At 39.0% G+C, this 18,047-nt stretch overlaps 2 long non-coding RNA genes across 2 annotated transcripts in view; one reads left to right on the top strand and one right to left on the bottom strand.

The window, feature by feature from the left end:
* Positions 1-14,695, bottom strand: part of LOC309506483 — a 30,773-nt gene extending 16,078 nt beyond the window's left edge. Inside the window, exons 1-4 of the long non-coding RNA XR_014208794.1 lie at positions 14,518-14,695; positions 12,514-12,557; positions 12,103-12,335; positions 10,910-11,847 (exon numbers count right to left, since the gene is read on the bottom strand). This is a non-coding gene — a long non-coding RNA (uncharacterized lncRNA). The remainder of the gene's footprint in view (positions 1-10,909; positions 11,848-12,102; positions 12,336-12,513; positions 12,558-14,517) is intronic.
* LOC309505383 lies at positions 8,282-9,946 on the top strand. Its single transcript, XR_014208416.1, has 3 exons — positions 8,282-8,395; positions 9,062-9,602; positions 9,683-9,946. It is a non-coding gene; the product is annotated as an uncharacterized lncRNA (long non-coding RNA).
* Positions 14,696-18,047: the final 3,352 nt, after the last annotated feature.

The following is an 18,047-nucleotide window of genomic DNA, read 5'->3' as shown; positions in this document are numbered from 1 at the left end:
TATTAGGAGCGATCAGGCCCTGTCATTCTGAACAACCTTGCACAAAGAATGAGGAGATTTAAAAAAGAATGGCTTTTAGATTGTTTGGATTTATTTACAAAACAACATAATCCAAAGATACACAACAAATGACAAAAGAGCACATTGAAAACAATGATCCAAAGACAGAGACCTTTGTGCCATTCCTAAAAACATTGTACATACCTTTAATTTCCAAGGTGTTTGATTTTCACTTTACCATGTTCATATACAGAGACTCATGTGAATGTTGAAGTTAGCAGGACTCAGTGGCATCTGGTCCCTGAAAGAAAAGAAAAAAGTGAACATACTGGTGTAGCAGGTTGATTGATAGTGGTGGTGTCAATCACACCCTTTGGACCAATCAGGACGTAACTGCATGCTATATGGGCAGAGGGTGAGCGCTTGTGTCACTACGGTTTTGTTGTCGGAGGCGCACTTTCGCTGTGGGTTCTCTCGTGTTCGTGGTGCAGTTGTGGTAATCGGACAGGTAATATAGCGTGGCTAACTTTCTCACTGCTTAGAGACCTTGTTAGTGTTGCGATGGGCATTACAGGTGCAATGTCTTTTGCAGTGTTTCTCCTGTCACAAACTCGATCTTTCCTGTAACAGAATCGGGTTGCATTGTGCTGCTGGTAGGTTGCATCTGTTTTCTCTTTAAATATTTGCATGACTGAGTTTAAAGTAATGGGCCGTTGTATTGTAGGCTTCGTGTAGCTGTACTAACGACACGATTGGTGCATATAGATGTGCAGCTCCCTGACGGGTATGTATGTATGCCAGTCGGCATTGCGTGTATGTTTAATTGTGTACTGTTATTGAATGTGATCTATGTACGTCAGGACGGTGAAGCGCTTGTTGGCGCCGGTATCTGCACGAGTCTCTTCCTTCCCGCCATGCTGCTGTTTTGTCTCTACGGAGTGTTTTGTCTCAATTGAGTTCTATTCAACAACGGACTGTTAACGGGGAAAGCTATATGAGCTCCCGCCGGGTTCTGAACGCCTCAACGCACTTTACAGCGTGGGACTCGTCGCGCAATTGGGCGTTCGACCAGTTTGTATTTCAGTGACAGTGACACAGACGATAAATTTGCCGTTCTGTGACCCGCCTGTGTTTATTAATGTGTGTGTGAGGTTCTTGTTGTTGGATTATGATTAAGTGACGTTTGATTAGTTTATATTTTCTTTTGGTTTAAGTGTTTATGAAGATTTTCTTTTTGTGTTTGTTTCCATTGATTTATGGTTTGATTTATGTTTTTTTGTTTGATTTTTGTCTTTATTAACTGAATAAGTGATGTTTGATTAGTTTATATTTCTTTTTTTGTCGTGTTTATAAATAAGATTTTCTTTTTGTGTTTGTTTTCATTGATTGATGGTTTGATTATTTCTTTATTAATTGAATGTTCTTCTTTTAGTGCTGAGTGCCGGAAGTGGTGGTGTCGGTGTCCTCGGTGGTGGTGTCTCCTCCTGTGTGCTGTGTTTTCCCTCTTCTGGTGTATTTTGAGTTTGGTTATTTTTGTGTGTGCATATGTGTGATCAGGGAATCCTTAACCCCTGAGATCCCAAACCTTTGACCCGTTTTCCTCCAGTGGTAAGGCCTCAGCACTCCCCTTTTCCTTTATTTTCTTTATTTAGTGTGAATGGTACTTTATATTTGATGTTCATTTTAATTATATAAATAAAATTATTGTTGTTTTACTGGAACTATGTCTCTGGCTTCGTGCATGAATCGAACCTGTGTGCTTTTTATAAACTTGGAGGTTTCATTACCAAACTAATTTAATTCTATTTCCCGGGGTGAAACTCCCTGGGTGGCGTAGTCAGTATCCTTAGTCCCACTCGCCACATCGGTATCAAGAGAAACTAGGCCTGCACGATTTTGGGAATACATTTTTGATTTTTCTGGTTAAAATTGCTTTTTAAAATTCACAGAATACACACACACACACAAATGTTTCCAACAATATATAATATAATGAACACCAGGTTTGTTGTGCCTTGTAGGCATAGGCTATGCGCAGTGCTGCATAAAATAATAATAACAATAACCTATAGCAGCCTATAAATCTTCCAAAAGATTTCAGTAACAACTACGCTAGAGAAAAATATATTGATTATCATATGTTACTTCAAATGTTTCCATTCGTTATGATGATATGAAATGAGATAATAGTAAAAACATAAAGCCTAATGTTTGGTGCTTTTTGCTTTTCAAACGCGATCGCGCTCCAAAATATTATACATTCAAACGCACAGCATGCTCCAAAATATGAAACATTATGGTTACCATATTATACATATCTACGTTTGAGCAGATATCCACAAACAGTATTTAACAGTAAACACGGGTCTGAATATTATAATATTCACCATATATCTAGCAACAGTTCAACTGCAATGTGAAGTTTATGCAACAATAACAAACTAATAAGTAAGAATTTCTTACCTTATGTAACCCTAGTACGGGTAAGTACACACTAGGTTAGTTTGAATGAATATACAATTACCCCTGATACAAATAATTCACCTTAAGAAAATTGAAATCACAACAACAAGGATTTGGCATAAAATGACAACTTGTATTAATTAAACAACAATTGAAATAAACGATTACAATAAACAAGTGTGTGGGTGCGTTATCAGTACGTGTATGACTTAATAAGTCATCAAGGATCACCAGTTCTGTCCACTCAAGTTCACGTTGCTGAGCTCAGATTAGTTCAAAAATGAAATTTCCTTTGCCTTTAAAATCAAAGGAATTTTCCTGGCAGATGAAATCCGTGGGTTGTAAGTTTATGTACAATCCTACCACATGCTGGAAGGCAAGGATCACACTGCACGATTGAAGATCACCTCAAGATCACCAAAATCAAGCTGGTTGGCTCGCCATCTTCCATCCGGAAGAGAGAAATCAAGGAAAACCAAAAACCTGGCCGAGATTCAATGAATGTTCTTTTGTTCCCGAAATCAACAAGAAATGAAAATTACAAATCTTCTGCACCTCTTTCTGAATGCATATACTCTTTTCTTCTACTCATAATCAAGTTTTAAACCCACTAATAATTTCGCTGAGTTTATGCAGCTTTTCTTAGCACTCTTCGCAATTATCAGCGTCTTTCACTGCATTCTCAAAAAACACGCACGAGCATAGCAGGGCGGAGCTTGAATATGTTCAACCAATCACAATTCCCTGCTCATGACCCCTCATCAATTGCTAGGCAGATTTACTCAATGCAGGTTATATTCAGCATAATATATGTAGGTATAATGCTAATGCAGTACAATTGGAGGAATAACATAAAATACAATAATATGACAATATGAATAATAATATAGGCTATTAACATTTGAAGTTATAAGAATTCCATTCCTATAAGACTTCTTATAGGGGTTAGGGGTTTCATCAACTAGTCGACTAGCCGACTAGTCGACTGTCACAACCACTAGTCGGCGCTGTCGGCCCTAATCGACTAGTCGGAAAACAAAATGGCGTCAGGCGCTGAGGTACCTATGCGTCCAAAACGGTCAAGGTCATGGAGTGCAGTGTCGCATTTGGTGCAATATAGATGGACACGCAAAACGGGACACATTCAGAATTAATAAACATTTAGTAAACTACAGAACAGCGCGAGTGGGAAATGGCGCACCTCACACGGGCAGGGCTACGAGAACGGACACTGCACTGGTGATATAAAACGCACACACACAGGTCTGTTAACTTAAGCATACTTTTAAGGTTGTCTAATATTTTTCTGACTAACAAATTACTGACACAGTAGGCTAAAGCTAGACACAAAATTTAAATAAAGAAAAAACGAAATTTAGGCTAAATAAAACAAATGAAATTTAAATAAAGAGAAAACGAAATTTAAATAAAGAAAAAACGAAATTTAAAAAAGAAAAACGAAATTTAAATAAAGAAAAAACGAAATTTAAATAAAGAAAAAACGAAATTTAAATAAAGAAAAAACGAAATTTAAAAAAGAAAAACGAAATTTAAATAAAGAAAAAACGAAATTTAAATAAAGAAAAACGAAATTAAGTTAAATTAAAAACGAGATTAATTTAAATTAAAAACGAGATTAATTTAGATTGATAATAACGGGTAAAAAGACTAATACATTTTGTTTCTATTATTCTATTTTCCACAATGTCAAAGCAACGCAGCTTAACCGAAAACACAAGCTCAGGCATGCACTTCGGTCCATACAAACTCCGCTGTTCTGCACTAGCGGTTCGAGCCGCGCCTGAATCGCGTGTCTCACGCAGGCAGTGTGCAAACGCCAACCTGTTAAGCTGAGACGCTCACGCCACGCAGCCAGTGTGTCGCAGGTGATACAAAAATATAGTGGTTCAGTATAACCTACATCAAACTTGTATCGGCCTATATGCTTAAATGATATTTGCTTAAAGATGCAATGAAAAATGCACAGTTAAAACTATATGCAAAAAATATGTCGTGATGTTGACAATGTTATTGTCTGAGGCTAGCCATGTGGCAATGCTTATCTGCAACGTTCGCTGATGCGCGTGGTGTGGCAGTTCATAACAAGAATGTTTTAATTACAAGAATGTTTTAAATGAATGCTGCTGTTTTTGTATTAACACAAGAATAACTGATGAATTTATTTATTATGTTATTTCTGAATTTCAAACATACATTTCCAATAATTCACCAGAACTCCTTCCTCTGTCTTCCTTAACAATGCTCAATGCGTTAATGCGTCAATTTAATGAATAAATAATTTAACGACTAGTCGACTAGTCGTCGACTGTTATGCAAAACTAGTCGACTAGCAAAAATCAGTAGTTGTGAAACCCCTAATAGGGGTTACACTTACTTCTTTCTTGTCTTCAAATCGCGTTCTTCTTCTGAGGTAAATCCAATGTAAGCTCACGGCGCGTCTTTCAAACTCGACGAAAAGCAGAGACTTGTGAAGTTTTTTGGTGTTTTGTTTTTGAGGTAGCGAGCGCGTTCGTGTTCCATGTGGAGATTTGCATGTGAATCTCTTTTGCGCGAGTGGGCGTGGTCAAAATAAAAATAATGAGCAAGCGTTTGAGATACTGGACATCTTGTTGGTTTTATACAAATTACTTAAACAGAGAATATTTGTTTTCAGTTTGAATCCGATCATTTAAAAGTACACACTTAAATGTGTATAAAGGTATATGGCTTAGAGTTCTCAACGGGTCGGGTCGGCCCGACAAACCCGACGGGACCCGCGGGTTCGGGCCGGGTTCGGGTCGAAAATATAAGCAAATGACTCGGGTCGGGTCGGACCTCGGGCTTAATCTTTTCCGCTCAGTAAAAAAAACAAAAACATTTATTAATCATCGCTGCTGTTCACCGTAAAGAAAGTCTGGCTGCTGCGTGCAACGTGCATCATGGAGGGGCGGGGGCAGACCTGACGCCGCTGCGTGCACGCCTTTAGCCTGGAGAAGAGGATGGAGTTGGTGAAAAGTAAACTTGCCGCAGGTGAATTCACCGTCGCTACTACAGCCTATTTATATATTTAAAGTTTATTGTTTCAGTTGTTTGTATTGTTAAAAGGCGTGAACATTAAAGGTTGATTTGAATTCGCGTCTGCTGGTCATGAATACGTGTATGAGAAAAAATAATAATTCCGACGCGGCGTCGGGCCGGGTTCGGGCAGATAATTCATGTTGATGTGTCGGGTTACATCGGGTCCGGGCTTTAAAAGCCACGGGCCGGGTCGGGTCGGGTTGTAATTTTCAGGCCCGTTGAGAACTCTAATATGGCTCATAAATGTGTGACAAGTATTCGCTGAGTTTTGTTTCAGTTTATAGACGTGCTCAAGAAAAAAAAGTTCACCGTGACGGAGAGGCAGAACGCACACCCTGTTTATTTTCTTTATTTTACAAAAGCACAATGTTTTGATTTGATTGTAAGTGGACACATACAAAAGTAGAAATATCACAGATTCTTTTTTTATATTTCTTTTTTCTGTATGACCATAAATTACGGAGTAATTTAAGTTTATTGTGCTACAATGTGAAGAAAATCCAGCAAAACGCGGGGGCGCGTTTGCCGACCCCAGAGGGTTAAAGTACAGACTGATGCAAGCAACATCAGTTTGGGGGCTGTTTTGACCCAAGAATCGGACCAAGGTGAACGTGTCATTGCATATGCATCACGGCTACTTCAGGGAGCAGAGAATTCATACTCCGTATCGGAGAAGGAATGTCTTGCTGTGGTGTGGGCAGTGGAAAAGTGGCAGAAGCATCTGGAAGGAAGACGATTCCAAATTATCACAGATCATGCAGCTCTTTTCTGGGTATTTTTACCATCCTCAACCTACTTCGAAACTCATGAGGTAGGCCATCCGACTTCAGGGACTTGACTTCACTGTGCAATACAGGAAAGGCCAGTGCAATGTTGTTCCCGACTCATTATCTCGTGCCTTACCTGAAGAGGAGCTCCCGAGTCCAATTGCAATATTTCGTGCACAGGATGTGGGTAAGGATTTGTCTGTGGACTGGGAAGAATTAGGAAGATCACAGAAGGTTGACCAAGCATTGCAGGATCTATGGGAAAAAGCAAAATATCCCCCACAAGACTTGGATCATATTCACTACGTTGTACAAAATCAGTTTTTGTTCCGATGCATTCCTGACTCGCTGAAAGGGAGCAGTTTGCAAGTGGTTATTCCCACAAACCTTCGTCAGAAATTCCTCGAATTCGCCCATGATAACCCACTGAGCGGACATTTGGGGCGTATGAAGACATTACGTTGGTTGCTCAATGTGGTATACTGGCCAGAAATTCGACGGGATGTTTGGAATTATTGCAAGCAGTGTCAGGTTTGCCAGAAGTATAAACCACGCATTCACAAGCTTTCTGGACAGCTACAGTCTACACCCATCAAAGAACCTGGATATATGTTGGGCTTGGATCTCATTGGGGCCTTTTCCTAAAAGCTCAAAATTGAATGAGTACTTGCTGGTTGTCGTGGATTATTGCAGTAAGTGGGTGGAGGTGTTCCCGTTACGGGTGTTCTAAGACTCACGTAATAGCAGACATTCTTGTCAAGGAAATTTTCACTCGCTGGGGAACTCCGACTTACCTTGTGTCAGATCGGGGACCCCAATTAACATCCCAACTACTTAACACCACATGCAAGCAGTGGGGAGTGGTTCAAAAACTCACCACAGCATATCACCCACAAACCAACTTGACAGAGAGAGTGAATCATACTCTCAAAACCATGATCGCCTCTTATGTCAAAGATAACCATCAGCATTGGGATAAGTGGGTTCATGAGTTTCGTTTTGCAATCAATTCCACGTGGCAAGAGAGAACTTCATACACTCCATCTGAAATTGCTATAGGACGTAAATTGAAAGGACCCATGGATCAGTTCCAATATTGACACCCAGATCCTGACCATTCTGCATACAATGTCATTGAGCGCCAACAATCCCTATTGAACATGGTGAAAGAAAATGTTGCAAGAGCCCAGGAAAAACAAAGGAAGAACTACAACCAGAAGAGACGACAAGAAACTTTTGAAGAGGGAGATCTGGTCTGGGTTCGTACTCATCCGGTGTCTCGGGAAGGGGCTGCGTTCATGGCAAAGTTTACCCCTAAGTGGCAAGGACCTGCAAAGGTAATCAGACAATACGCTGATTTCACACAGCCGTTATTTTGAAATCGAAAGCGAGGCTCCGGTGGGAAGAAAACCGGAAGTGTCGCCTTTAATCACAGGAGAGTCGTGAATGTGATAGCGTATTGTTGTGTTTAATGATGTTGTGTCAATTCTAAAAATGTACAAACATTTCTTTCATACTTTAGACTATATACAGTGAAATTCATTTAGAAATAAAATATTTTTTTTATATATAATTCAGAATGTAAAAAACGAAGCAGGAATGAACTATATACATATCCTATATTGGATATTAACATCCAATAGTGTAAATCGCGGCAGCAGCTTCAGGTTGGTAATCCAAGGCATTGTTGTTTATCTTTACTTCCGGGGTTCTTCCCACCGGAGCCTCACTTTCGATTTCAAAATGGCGGCTGTGTGAAATCAGCGTATTGAACAAAGTCAGTTATAAATTCGAAGTGTCAAGAGACCCCGTGCAAACTGAAACTTATCATGTAGAGAATTTGAAAAAGTTTTACGGTTATGTCTAACCTATCTCTAAAGGGCGGGGTGTGTAACAGTTCTGAAAGGCTGTTCCATTTCTTGTGCTGTAATTCTACTCCCCACCTCAAGGGGGATCTAGGGAGGTTTCTACAGGAAGGGCTATCCTTTTAAGAGAGACAAGTCAAGTCAAGTCAAGTTATCTTCATTTATATAGCGCTTTTAACAATGTAGATTGTTCCAAAGCGGCTTTACAGAGATACAAGGATAGTTTAACCCTAAAACCGTATTCTGGACAAATGTGGGCAAAATAATGTTGATTTATTTTTTTAAAATACTTCCCTTGATCTGAGCGGTACAAGACTTGGCCACTTTTCCTAAGTTTGCCTCCTGAACACACACAATTTTTTTTGACTCAATTCTACAATGTTAAGTGGGTGAAAAAAAAAAAAATCGTTAATCTTGTATTTGGGTCAAAAATGGGCACCCATAGAAATGAATGGGAAAAAGTGAAAGTGAAAGTGAAAGTGACAGTGAAGGTGAAAGTGAAAGTAATGTAATTTAGAGCAAAAACTGTAATTTAGAGCATTCTTCTTGTTTTTTTGTAAAAAATAAATCAATAGATCCAATACAATGCATATCTAACATACACACAAATGAAGGGCTGATCCTGTACAACATTCTCATCATGCCAAAAACTCACACTCAAAAAAATAAGCATAATTTACATAGAAAATATGGTACTTTTTGAAGTAAATAAATTCAAAAATACCCCCAAAATAAAAAAAACACACCATAAATGGATAGACAAAATTTTATCGAAGACAGTGATATAACATTTATAATAAATAAAAAATAGGGTCACATCTGAGTCCTCTGTGCCCACATTTGTCCACAATTACAGAATTAAGGGCTATAAAGTGAATACAGTTTGAGGGCTACAGTAACAGAGATTGTTTTGGCTTTATAGCAGTTCTTGAATAAAGTTATTTTCCAGCTAAAGTTCATTTGATTGATTCACTTCCGTCGCAACGATCATTAGTTATTAACTTAGGGGCCGCTAACACAACACCGTTTTAACAGGAAACTCTACACAGACTTTAAACGCGAAACCTGTGAGAACTCTGATGGTGTGCACATGCGTATTACGAGTTCAGTCTATTGGTATGCGCGTTTGAATATATGTGCGCAGGTTTGTAATTCCCTACAAACCAAGCCTTAAAAAACTACTTGTCAGGCCTTAACATTTTGATAAAGAATTTTATCACTTTGGGGTAGATTCCCGAACCGAATTTTCCCGACAACGCTTTATCTGTAGAGTGGTAAAGGGATCCTCCATAAGGAGAAACTAGTTGGCACTTTAGCACCTCACTATGACATGTTTAGAGAGGTACTGTCATGGCTTTGAGTTTTCGCTCAACTGAGCCAGATGCAAGAAACCCTATTATGAGGAACCTTATTGGTTCTACAGCTCAATGTAAGTTGTGTATATTTTGTAATTCTATGTTTATTATGTGTCAATTACATATTTTGATTTTTGTTTGCCTGTTTGTTCAGAGGGTTCTCTTTTGGCTTCATTCAATATGGACACTTCATCTGGACTATGTTGTGCTCTTATTCTACACCTTTGTTGATTACCTGGACTGGTGCTTGGTTATGGTTTGAAACACTTTATTGTTGGACTTCTACTCCTGGATTTCTATTGAACTTTTGGATTATTGGAAACACTCGCCTTCTACCTGAACTACTTGTGGTGTGGTGAGGAATTGACTTTATTTCTGCCTGAACTGAAATGTTCTAACATAATGAAATTATGATCTCCCTTTTCTTTGTAGAAAAATGTAATGATTTTCTGACAATATTGCTGTTGTGTGTGTGTGTGTGTGTATATACAGTATATATATATATGTATATATATATATATATATATATATATATATATATATATATATATATATATATATAGTATGTGACATAAACTAGAATGTTGCAAGTTAGCTTTAAAGCCACTCCTCCTTATATGTTCATACAAGTATTTGTTGCTTTAGCAGCTAAAGGGATTAATTTTTTTGTATTTAATAATTTAGGGAACAGACCCAGTCTCTATATGATGATATTTAGGTGAGTCTCTTTATGGTGGGATTTATCAGACCTCAGTGACGTGAGACAGACAACGGTCGGTTTAGCCAGTCTGTATGCTTCCTGACCTGAGCCCCAGATTGTCATGTTTGAGCTCTAAGACTATGTGCCATATTACTAGAGAGAAGAGCAGCACCATCCCAGGAGGATGGATACAATCTCTTCTCAACAGGTCAGTTCTGCCCCAAAAACTTTTCCAAATGTCTATGAACGACGTGACGTCGAGAGTGACCAACTGAAAGGGAACACGTTTAAAAATATGAATGCATGTATAATATTTATATTAATTTAAAGTTAATTTTACATGTCAATTAATATGTTATAATAACTATATGCATTTCATGAATCAAAAGTAATTATAAGTCATATAATACAAATCTAATAAGTAATTAGCAGCAAAAGATGGACAATTTGGTCTCTAGAGTTTGTTTCACACTATAAACTGCTTTGATTTGGAGTGAGAGATACAGGGGGAGTGGCTTTATTGTATCAGATACATGTCACTGCACTGATTGGTCCAGTTTTGGTCTGCGATCTCTAACCCAGAATAAAACCTGCTCTGGAGCAGCTTAGCCGTGTAGCGTAAGTTACCATGATGATGAACACAACTAAAACCCAATCCACTTTGCTCAAACTAATCTCGACAATAATAAAAAACTGATCAACTTCAGGGAATTGTTTCATATATTAACAAATAACTGATTGTTGTTGTTTTTCTACATATGTTTCCAGTCTCTTTTAATTTTGGTATTTCTTTGAGTAAGCGTTCTATCAAAATAATTTTCTTTCTTGTTCTCTAACATATAAAACACAAATCAAGTGGCATTTCACAGAAACACTAGTTTATTAGTTAACTAACTACACATTTACTTTATGCGAATCTAACAAAACATTTGCTCGCTGTAACACAGAACAATGCTTTCTAATATGAGTCCATAGATTACATGATTGGGTGAAACTCTTCCCACACCGAGTGCAGTCGTACGGCTTCTCTCCAGTATGAACTCGCTCGTGTGATTTCAGAGATCCAGACAGAGTGAAACTCGTGTCACAGTATGAGCACTTGTAAGGTTTTTCTCCAGTATGAATTCTTTGGTGCCGTTTCAGATGCTCAGCTGCAGTAAAGCTCTTCCCACAGTCAAAGCACATATAATCTCTCACTTCATTGTGTGTTTTCTGGTGCAGTTTAAAACTGTACAGCCGTGAAAAACTCTTTCCACAGAGAGAACACACATAAGGCCTCTCGTCTGAATGAAGTTTCAGGTGTTGTTTTAGATTTGATAATGAAATAAAATCTTTACCACACTGATCACAGTTAAATGTTTTTTCTCCAGAGTGAGTACGCAGATGAACACTGAGATTTGATGCATGAGAAAAACTCCTTCCACACTGAGTGCATGTATACGGTTTCTCTCCAGTGTGAATTCTCATGTGTGTGTTAAGGTTTCCTTTCTCTGTGAAACTCTTTCCACACTGAGTGCAGGTGTGCGTCTTTTTGGCTTTTGTTCTTTGAATTGTAAAGTTACGATGTTCCTCCTCCACTTCATTCAGTTCTTGTCTTTGCTCTTTCACTCTCACCTGGTCTAAAATACACAGAAATAAAGTTAGAATCAGTTCAAGTGAACCCTTATTTAATAGCAGAAAGCAACAGAGATCAGATCTTTCACTTTTTGTTCTGTCATTCACTTGTTAATATAGTAAAAATATGTTTGACAACTGCTATATACAAGGTCATGATCATGTGGATGTATTTCTCTATCATTTATCATCCATATTCTGCTTATTAATTCACATCTACCAAAGCAGTCAACAATGAAGAATCAAGAATGGACACCAACCTATTTGTTCCTCAGTATCTTCGTGTTTTATTCTGGATGGTTCTGGATCACTCATGTCTTCAATCTCCTCTTTAATAAACTCCATCTTTAACAGTCACACAGATTTCAGCTGCTACTCCTGGAGTTTGTCCTTCTCTTGTAGGATGATGGGAATATTCCCAGTATTTATTGGTGAATTGTTGTGGGAGGGGCTTCACTGCAGGTGTGAACTGTGATCACTGTTTTTATTCAGTCTGCATTTAAAAAGTACAGGGTCATCATGTTAAACTGCTGCTGAAAAGCCTCTTTGTCTCCAAAAGTTCCCTGTTTTCAGCTCATTCATTATGGTGATGTCTGAGATCTTCTGTAAATTGGCACATTAAGCTCATTTTATTGGTGTCAACAGACTGAAACAAACTACAGCATCATCACCTTTAACTTCAGTTCTTGTCTTTGCTCTTTCACCTCCATCTGGTCTGAAACATTAAAACATTAAGTTGTTAGAACGAGTTCAAGGAGGATAAATGTGAATTTTCAAGTGAACCCTGATTTAATAACAGAAAACATGTGAGATCTGTTTATCAAATATTATATTTTTGATGTACCAAAGGTTAATTTTGTAATCCTATTGTTAATAGTCAAAATGTGAACGACAACTGCTGTCAAGATTATGATATAAGTGCATTTATATTCCTAGATTATTTGCTAATATTTCACAGCTCGATTTTTGATGCATGATTGGCATCTAATAATATAGCCTATTACGCATTTTAACTAATTAAAAAAAAAAATCATAAAATCAGCCATCATTATTTTTAACGTTGAAAATGATGTTGTGTAAAAGGTAACTATAGAATTAAACAAGAGAATCTGGTTATTCAGATAATAGGATAAATGTTTTGTCTGATAGAAAAACGCATACATAACCGTATCCCGGTTTTATGGCACTTCCATAATATAAACTAAATACTTCACTTAATTGTAACGAGGCTTCAGCAAAGTGAGGATCCATTTGCAGCTTTATTGTAATCTTGGTCGCACAATCAGGGTCAATCACCAGCAAACACAACAGTAGAGACAAAGCAACTCGTAATGCGAAAACAGGCATAAGGTCAGGCCAGTGCCATAGAGAGAGAGAGTTGCGACACTCCCATAGACCTCCGTTGTAAATAATGGCGGCGCTTTTAACCGCCTACTTCCGGGATATGAAGATCGGAATAGTTCCAAACACTGTCATGTGGGCGTTGGACACCATTCACTTACATTGCTGCGCGTCGAGTTGTTCCAGAGTTAAGTTGCCGAAATATCGACCTCTTTTGAATTGTCAACTGTCTATATTGTATCAGAGGCCCTTTGCGATGCTTATACTGGTCTTCATTTGTACATGCACAGCGTAATTATTTATATTTTATGTTGGTTGTTTCAACCAATTTTCAAGCACTGCCTGCTAGCTAACGTTAGTTAGCTAGCGCGACTTCGTCAGCTAAGAGTTCGGTAATGAATCGCTACCACCTTTATAGCAACTTTTATTTAATTAAATTTTTTGGGATATACTAACTTTTCATTATGTTATTATTGTCTTGAGTGAAGCGGCTTGTGAGAACAATGCTGGACCTTTAGGATTGTTATGGCCATCACCAGTCCTGTCTGTTTCATGGATCACCTGCCCCTGGTTTTTGTTTTTCTTGTTCACACACACAAGCACACATTTTTGTTGTCTGTCATTGTTTAATAAAAAATATTTTATTTGAAAACCTTCATTTGTATCAGCCATGCTTAAATTCGTTTTTAATCTGTTATAGTTTTGATAATGTGTATGGCCTTAATCTTAAAATAATATTCTTAGTCTTAACATGATCATGTTTCACGTTGTGGTCCTGGGGGTGGCCACTTTCATCAGAAGAAGTGAGCTAGCTTCTAAGCGAATTCTGAACGGACCGCCACGGCAGACCTCTTGCGTGATCATGAAGGTAGGCTAATGGCTGAATCAAAATTTATAAGCAAAATCACGGGAATCAATAGCCTAATACAGCCCAGTTGTGCTAAAATAAATATCATGAGACGTCCATCATCAGATGAATGATATGGAAAAGTTAAGTTAGAGCCGCTAAAGCCAGTGCTACTACCCATGCGAACATGAACACTAAGCTTTTCCCTCCAAAAATATAGCCTAAAACTTGTCTCCAAATGCAAAACTGACATTAACAAAATGCAATAATGCAATAACAGCTGAAAAAGTACTTGGGTGTGTGTTTTATTTTATATTTACCGTTCAATAATGCAATCGCTGCTGTCTGCCCCATAGAAGAACATGACAGCCAGCGTACGTTTTGGAACTATTGGGGCTTACATGAACCACGTGACAGCCATAGCGGCGACATCAAAGAGTGTCGCAACTCTCTCTCTCTATGGCTCTGGGTCAGGCAGCAAACTTACATAAATCAGTCCCCAATAGAACACAGTCCAGGACAGGCAGCAAAGAATCACGAAGAGAATAAACAGTCCAAGAGTAATCCACGGGAAGACAAAAACACAGGCAGAAACGCTCAGAGATGTTCACCAGGGCAAAACAAAACCTCTCTATATGAGGAACTTCTTCTTCTTCGACTTGTTGCTATTTTGCAGCTTATCGGCCCATTACCGCCACCTTCTGCTCTGGAGTGTGAATCAGAAAATAGGTTCACAGACTAAATCACACACGCGCGCGCGCACACACACACACACACACACACACACACACATTTGATTATTTTATTTGGAATGACCAATACTGATTAAAACAACACAGCATCCAAATATTCACAAAGAACCTGTTTTGTTTCACCTGACAATACAAAAACTGCTAATAGTCACAACCACATGAATTAATAAATAAATAGGCTATGCATGTTAAGGATAGAGGTGACATCGACTTCTCCACACATGCAGACTGCCCATGCTGACACAGAACAGTATCTGGCTATTTGCTTAGAGGTCTTTTTACTTAGTTCAGCAATTTGCAAGCCTCTGATGCATAGTCTGTGCACATGTCCTATTAGGAGGATCAGTTTTGTGCTGTAACCACACACTGCTAAAGCATTTGTTAATGACGGGTATTTTAAAATGTTCTCAAAAAAAAAAAAAAAATCCATGTAAGCATCAAAACAACAACCCACTTCCAGAATCAGAATGTTTTTAGAGAGTTCATTGACAACTACAATGTCTGGAGTATTTGGGTATTCTCCGAGAACACTTCTTAGAGAGTTTATGTTATCATTCAGATTTGGAAACCAGCCAGTTTGAACAGTCTTATTTGTGTATATTGCACTTTGTTCAGACACTTTGCGCAGTTCTTTATGTGCGCTGTAGATTCCATTGTTTTATCGCTGAATTGTGTAACGCAGAGTGTGAGACTGTATGATCCGTGCACTGCAGGCATGCAAGTGTGGCCAGACGGTTACCAGCAAGACAGGAGTCTGCCTAAACTAAGAAAATAATTCTTAGTATATCTTTTGGTTGTCGACTACGCCACCTAGGGGACTTGCACCCTAAGAATTTACTACAAGCCACCGGCTTTTATCTATTCAAAGCACACAGGTTCGTTGTCAGCGAGTAACTGGGCAGAATCATGGGTTCTACAAAAAGACACTTTATTCAACAAACTTCAGACGCGCTATAAAACCACCCCTCAACGGAGCATTATACAAAACACTCAATTCCAAGTGGACACACAAGAATTGACAAAAAAAAAAGAAATGAATCAAAAAGCTGAAAATGTCAATAAACAGCAACGGCAAAACACCAAAAGAAAAACAAAATAACACATAAATTCCACACACATTCATCAACACGACCACACAGGGCTGAAGGACATCTACTTTGGGCACCCCCGGCTGGAAGTGACCTACAAAGAAAGCAAAACAAGCTCAAGCTCACTCAATACTCATACCCCACCACACCGGTGAAAATACAGCACTCTCAAGTGAACGGGAGACCCCACTACCACAGCCCCAGGACACCCATGTAAGTGGCCCTCAGCTCCTGCATGGAAATACAAAAAAAAAAAGCAATAAACAATACAGTGAACAACTTCACACCACTGACAAAATAATACGAGACAAAAATAAATTGGGTCAAGATGGAACAGTCAGCTGGACTTCCATGCCCCAAAACCCAGCATCCCCAATAATATTAACAAACTCAAACAAAAAGGAAAATAATAAATCACAATACTTAATCTGCAAACACAGGAAAACAATCACACAACAAAAAGAAAGCAAAATGAGTCAAAATATTCAATAAGTCAATTCAATCACGAACACAAATAACAACAAAACTAAGAATCCATGAAAAAAAGAAAGAAACTAGAGAACAATCTGAATCACCATTGCACTTTTAGACAAACAAACACAAACCAGGTTGACTGGAAACAAAAAGAGAAGAAAACAAAATCATAAAATCCGAGCGAGACAACAGCGCCGACCGGCCACTCGCGCTACTGCCAAATATTGCAGCACGTCATGCCCAGCCTATCCAATACAAAGATATCAAGAGTCAGAATATGGTCAAATCAATCCTAAGGGAAGAAATACTCAATACATTCTGAGGATGACGGTTTTCATTACATAGGTGAACTGCAGCTGGTGCACAGACGCCACTAAACGGCAACACCACAGAACGCTGCAATGATACACACTATAAACGCACATACACCAACCCCGAACCCATGTGAACGCCACTCACCTGAATAAACAACCTGCCAACCCCAACCTATGCTCCTGTATCAAGTGGTCCAACTAATTTGCATGCTACGTTCCAATCTATACCAGCGCCAACAAAGAATATTTAATAGTCATAACACAAGCAAACAGATCAAATGCAAACACCTACACATACCTTTTCTCCTGCAGCACGTCAAGCCGAAATGACGACACAGATTAGGGCGGGTGTTACAACCGATCGCGTCACCCAACTGGCGCAGCCCATTTAAATACGCGCTTCCTAATTTGACATAACCAATGGGTGATCTCTACCTCACCCACACACTACACAAGTTTACCTTGAAGGCGCAGGTTAACCCAATAATCGCGCTGTTGTGCTTGAAAATATTGGAGAATTTCATACCTGCACATCCGGCTGTTCAGCTTCTTACTGGTTCCAGTGTGATGTATTGTCGCCTCAGCACGCACGTTTAGATCCATAATCTGCCCCTCGCTGATATTGACCTGCTCCCCGCCTATCGGGCCAATCCGAACGTACTCCAAATCCTGTAGCCCTGGTATCCAGCTTTCCGCTAGGTTTCTTTCTAAAGCCGAGGAACCCTGGTTCTCCATCTGCAGTATAGGGGACCTTGCGTTTGCTTAGATCCAGCTGCAGTGAGTGCCAGGCCACTTCTCGAACTGTAAGGTCGTCGTTATTCAGCATGTGCAGTAGCTGCTTGATTCTGGTAGCTGTATATATCCATTCAATGTTGGGAATCCCCAGTCCCCCCTCTGATTTGCTTAAAAAGAGAATACTTCTTGTTGTGTGTGTATTGAGACTTAACCATTTTCTTATTGTTCAGCTCATTCAGATGCTTTTTAGCAATGTGGACATTGGCGAACAGATGTTGGATTTTGGATAGAGCTATATCCCGAACTGCCTGGAGTTTCATGCAGGTCGGTAGGGGACACTGGTCTATCGAGTATAGTCTGCTAGAGTATTCCTTACAGATATCGCTCACTTGCTCTTGCCATTCTCCTGCAACATTAAACATGTGTCCTAAATAATTGTAAGATTCGTGTCTTGAATAGACTCTGATTGTGCTCCCAGCGATTGTGAATGATGGAGGCTGATCATACTTGGCTCTGTACCATCTATTGCCACCGCTGCGTCGTTCATAAAACACCGCACATTTGTTGTTCTTAACTTCAAGTCCAGACCATTGCAGAAAGCAATCGATACATGACAGCATGTTGTTAATGACGTTCTCCTCACTTGATACTATG

Source organism: Leuciscus leuciscus (genome assembly GCF_965113295.1).
Source record: "Leuciscus leuciscus genome assembly, chromosome: 9".
NCBI lineage: Eukaryota > Metazoa > Chordata > Actinopteri > Cypriniformes > Leuciscidae > Leuciscus > Leuciscus leuciscus.
This window is presented reverse-complemented; position numbering and strand designations above follow the sequence as displayed.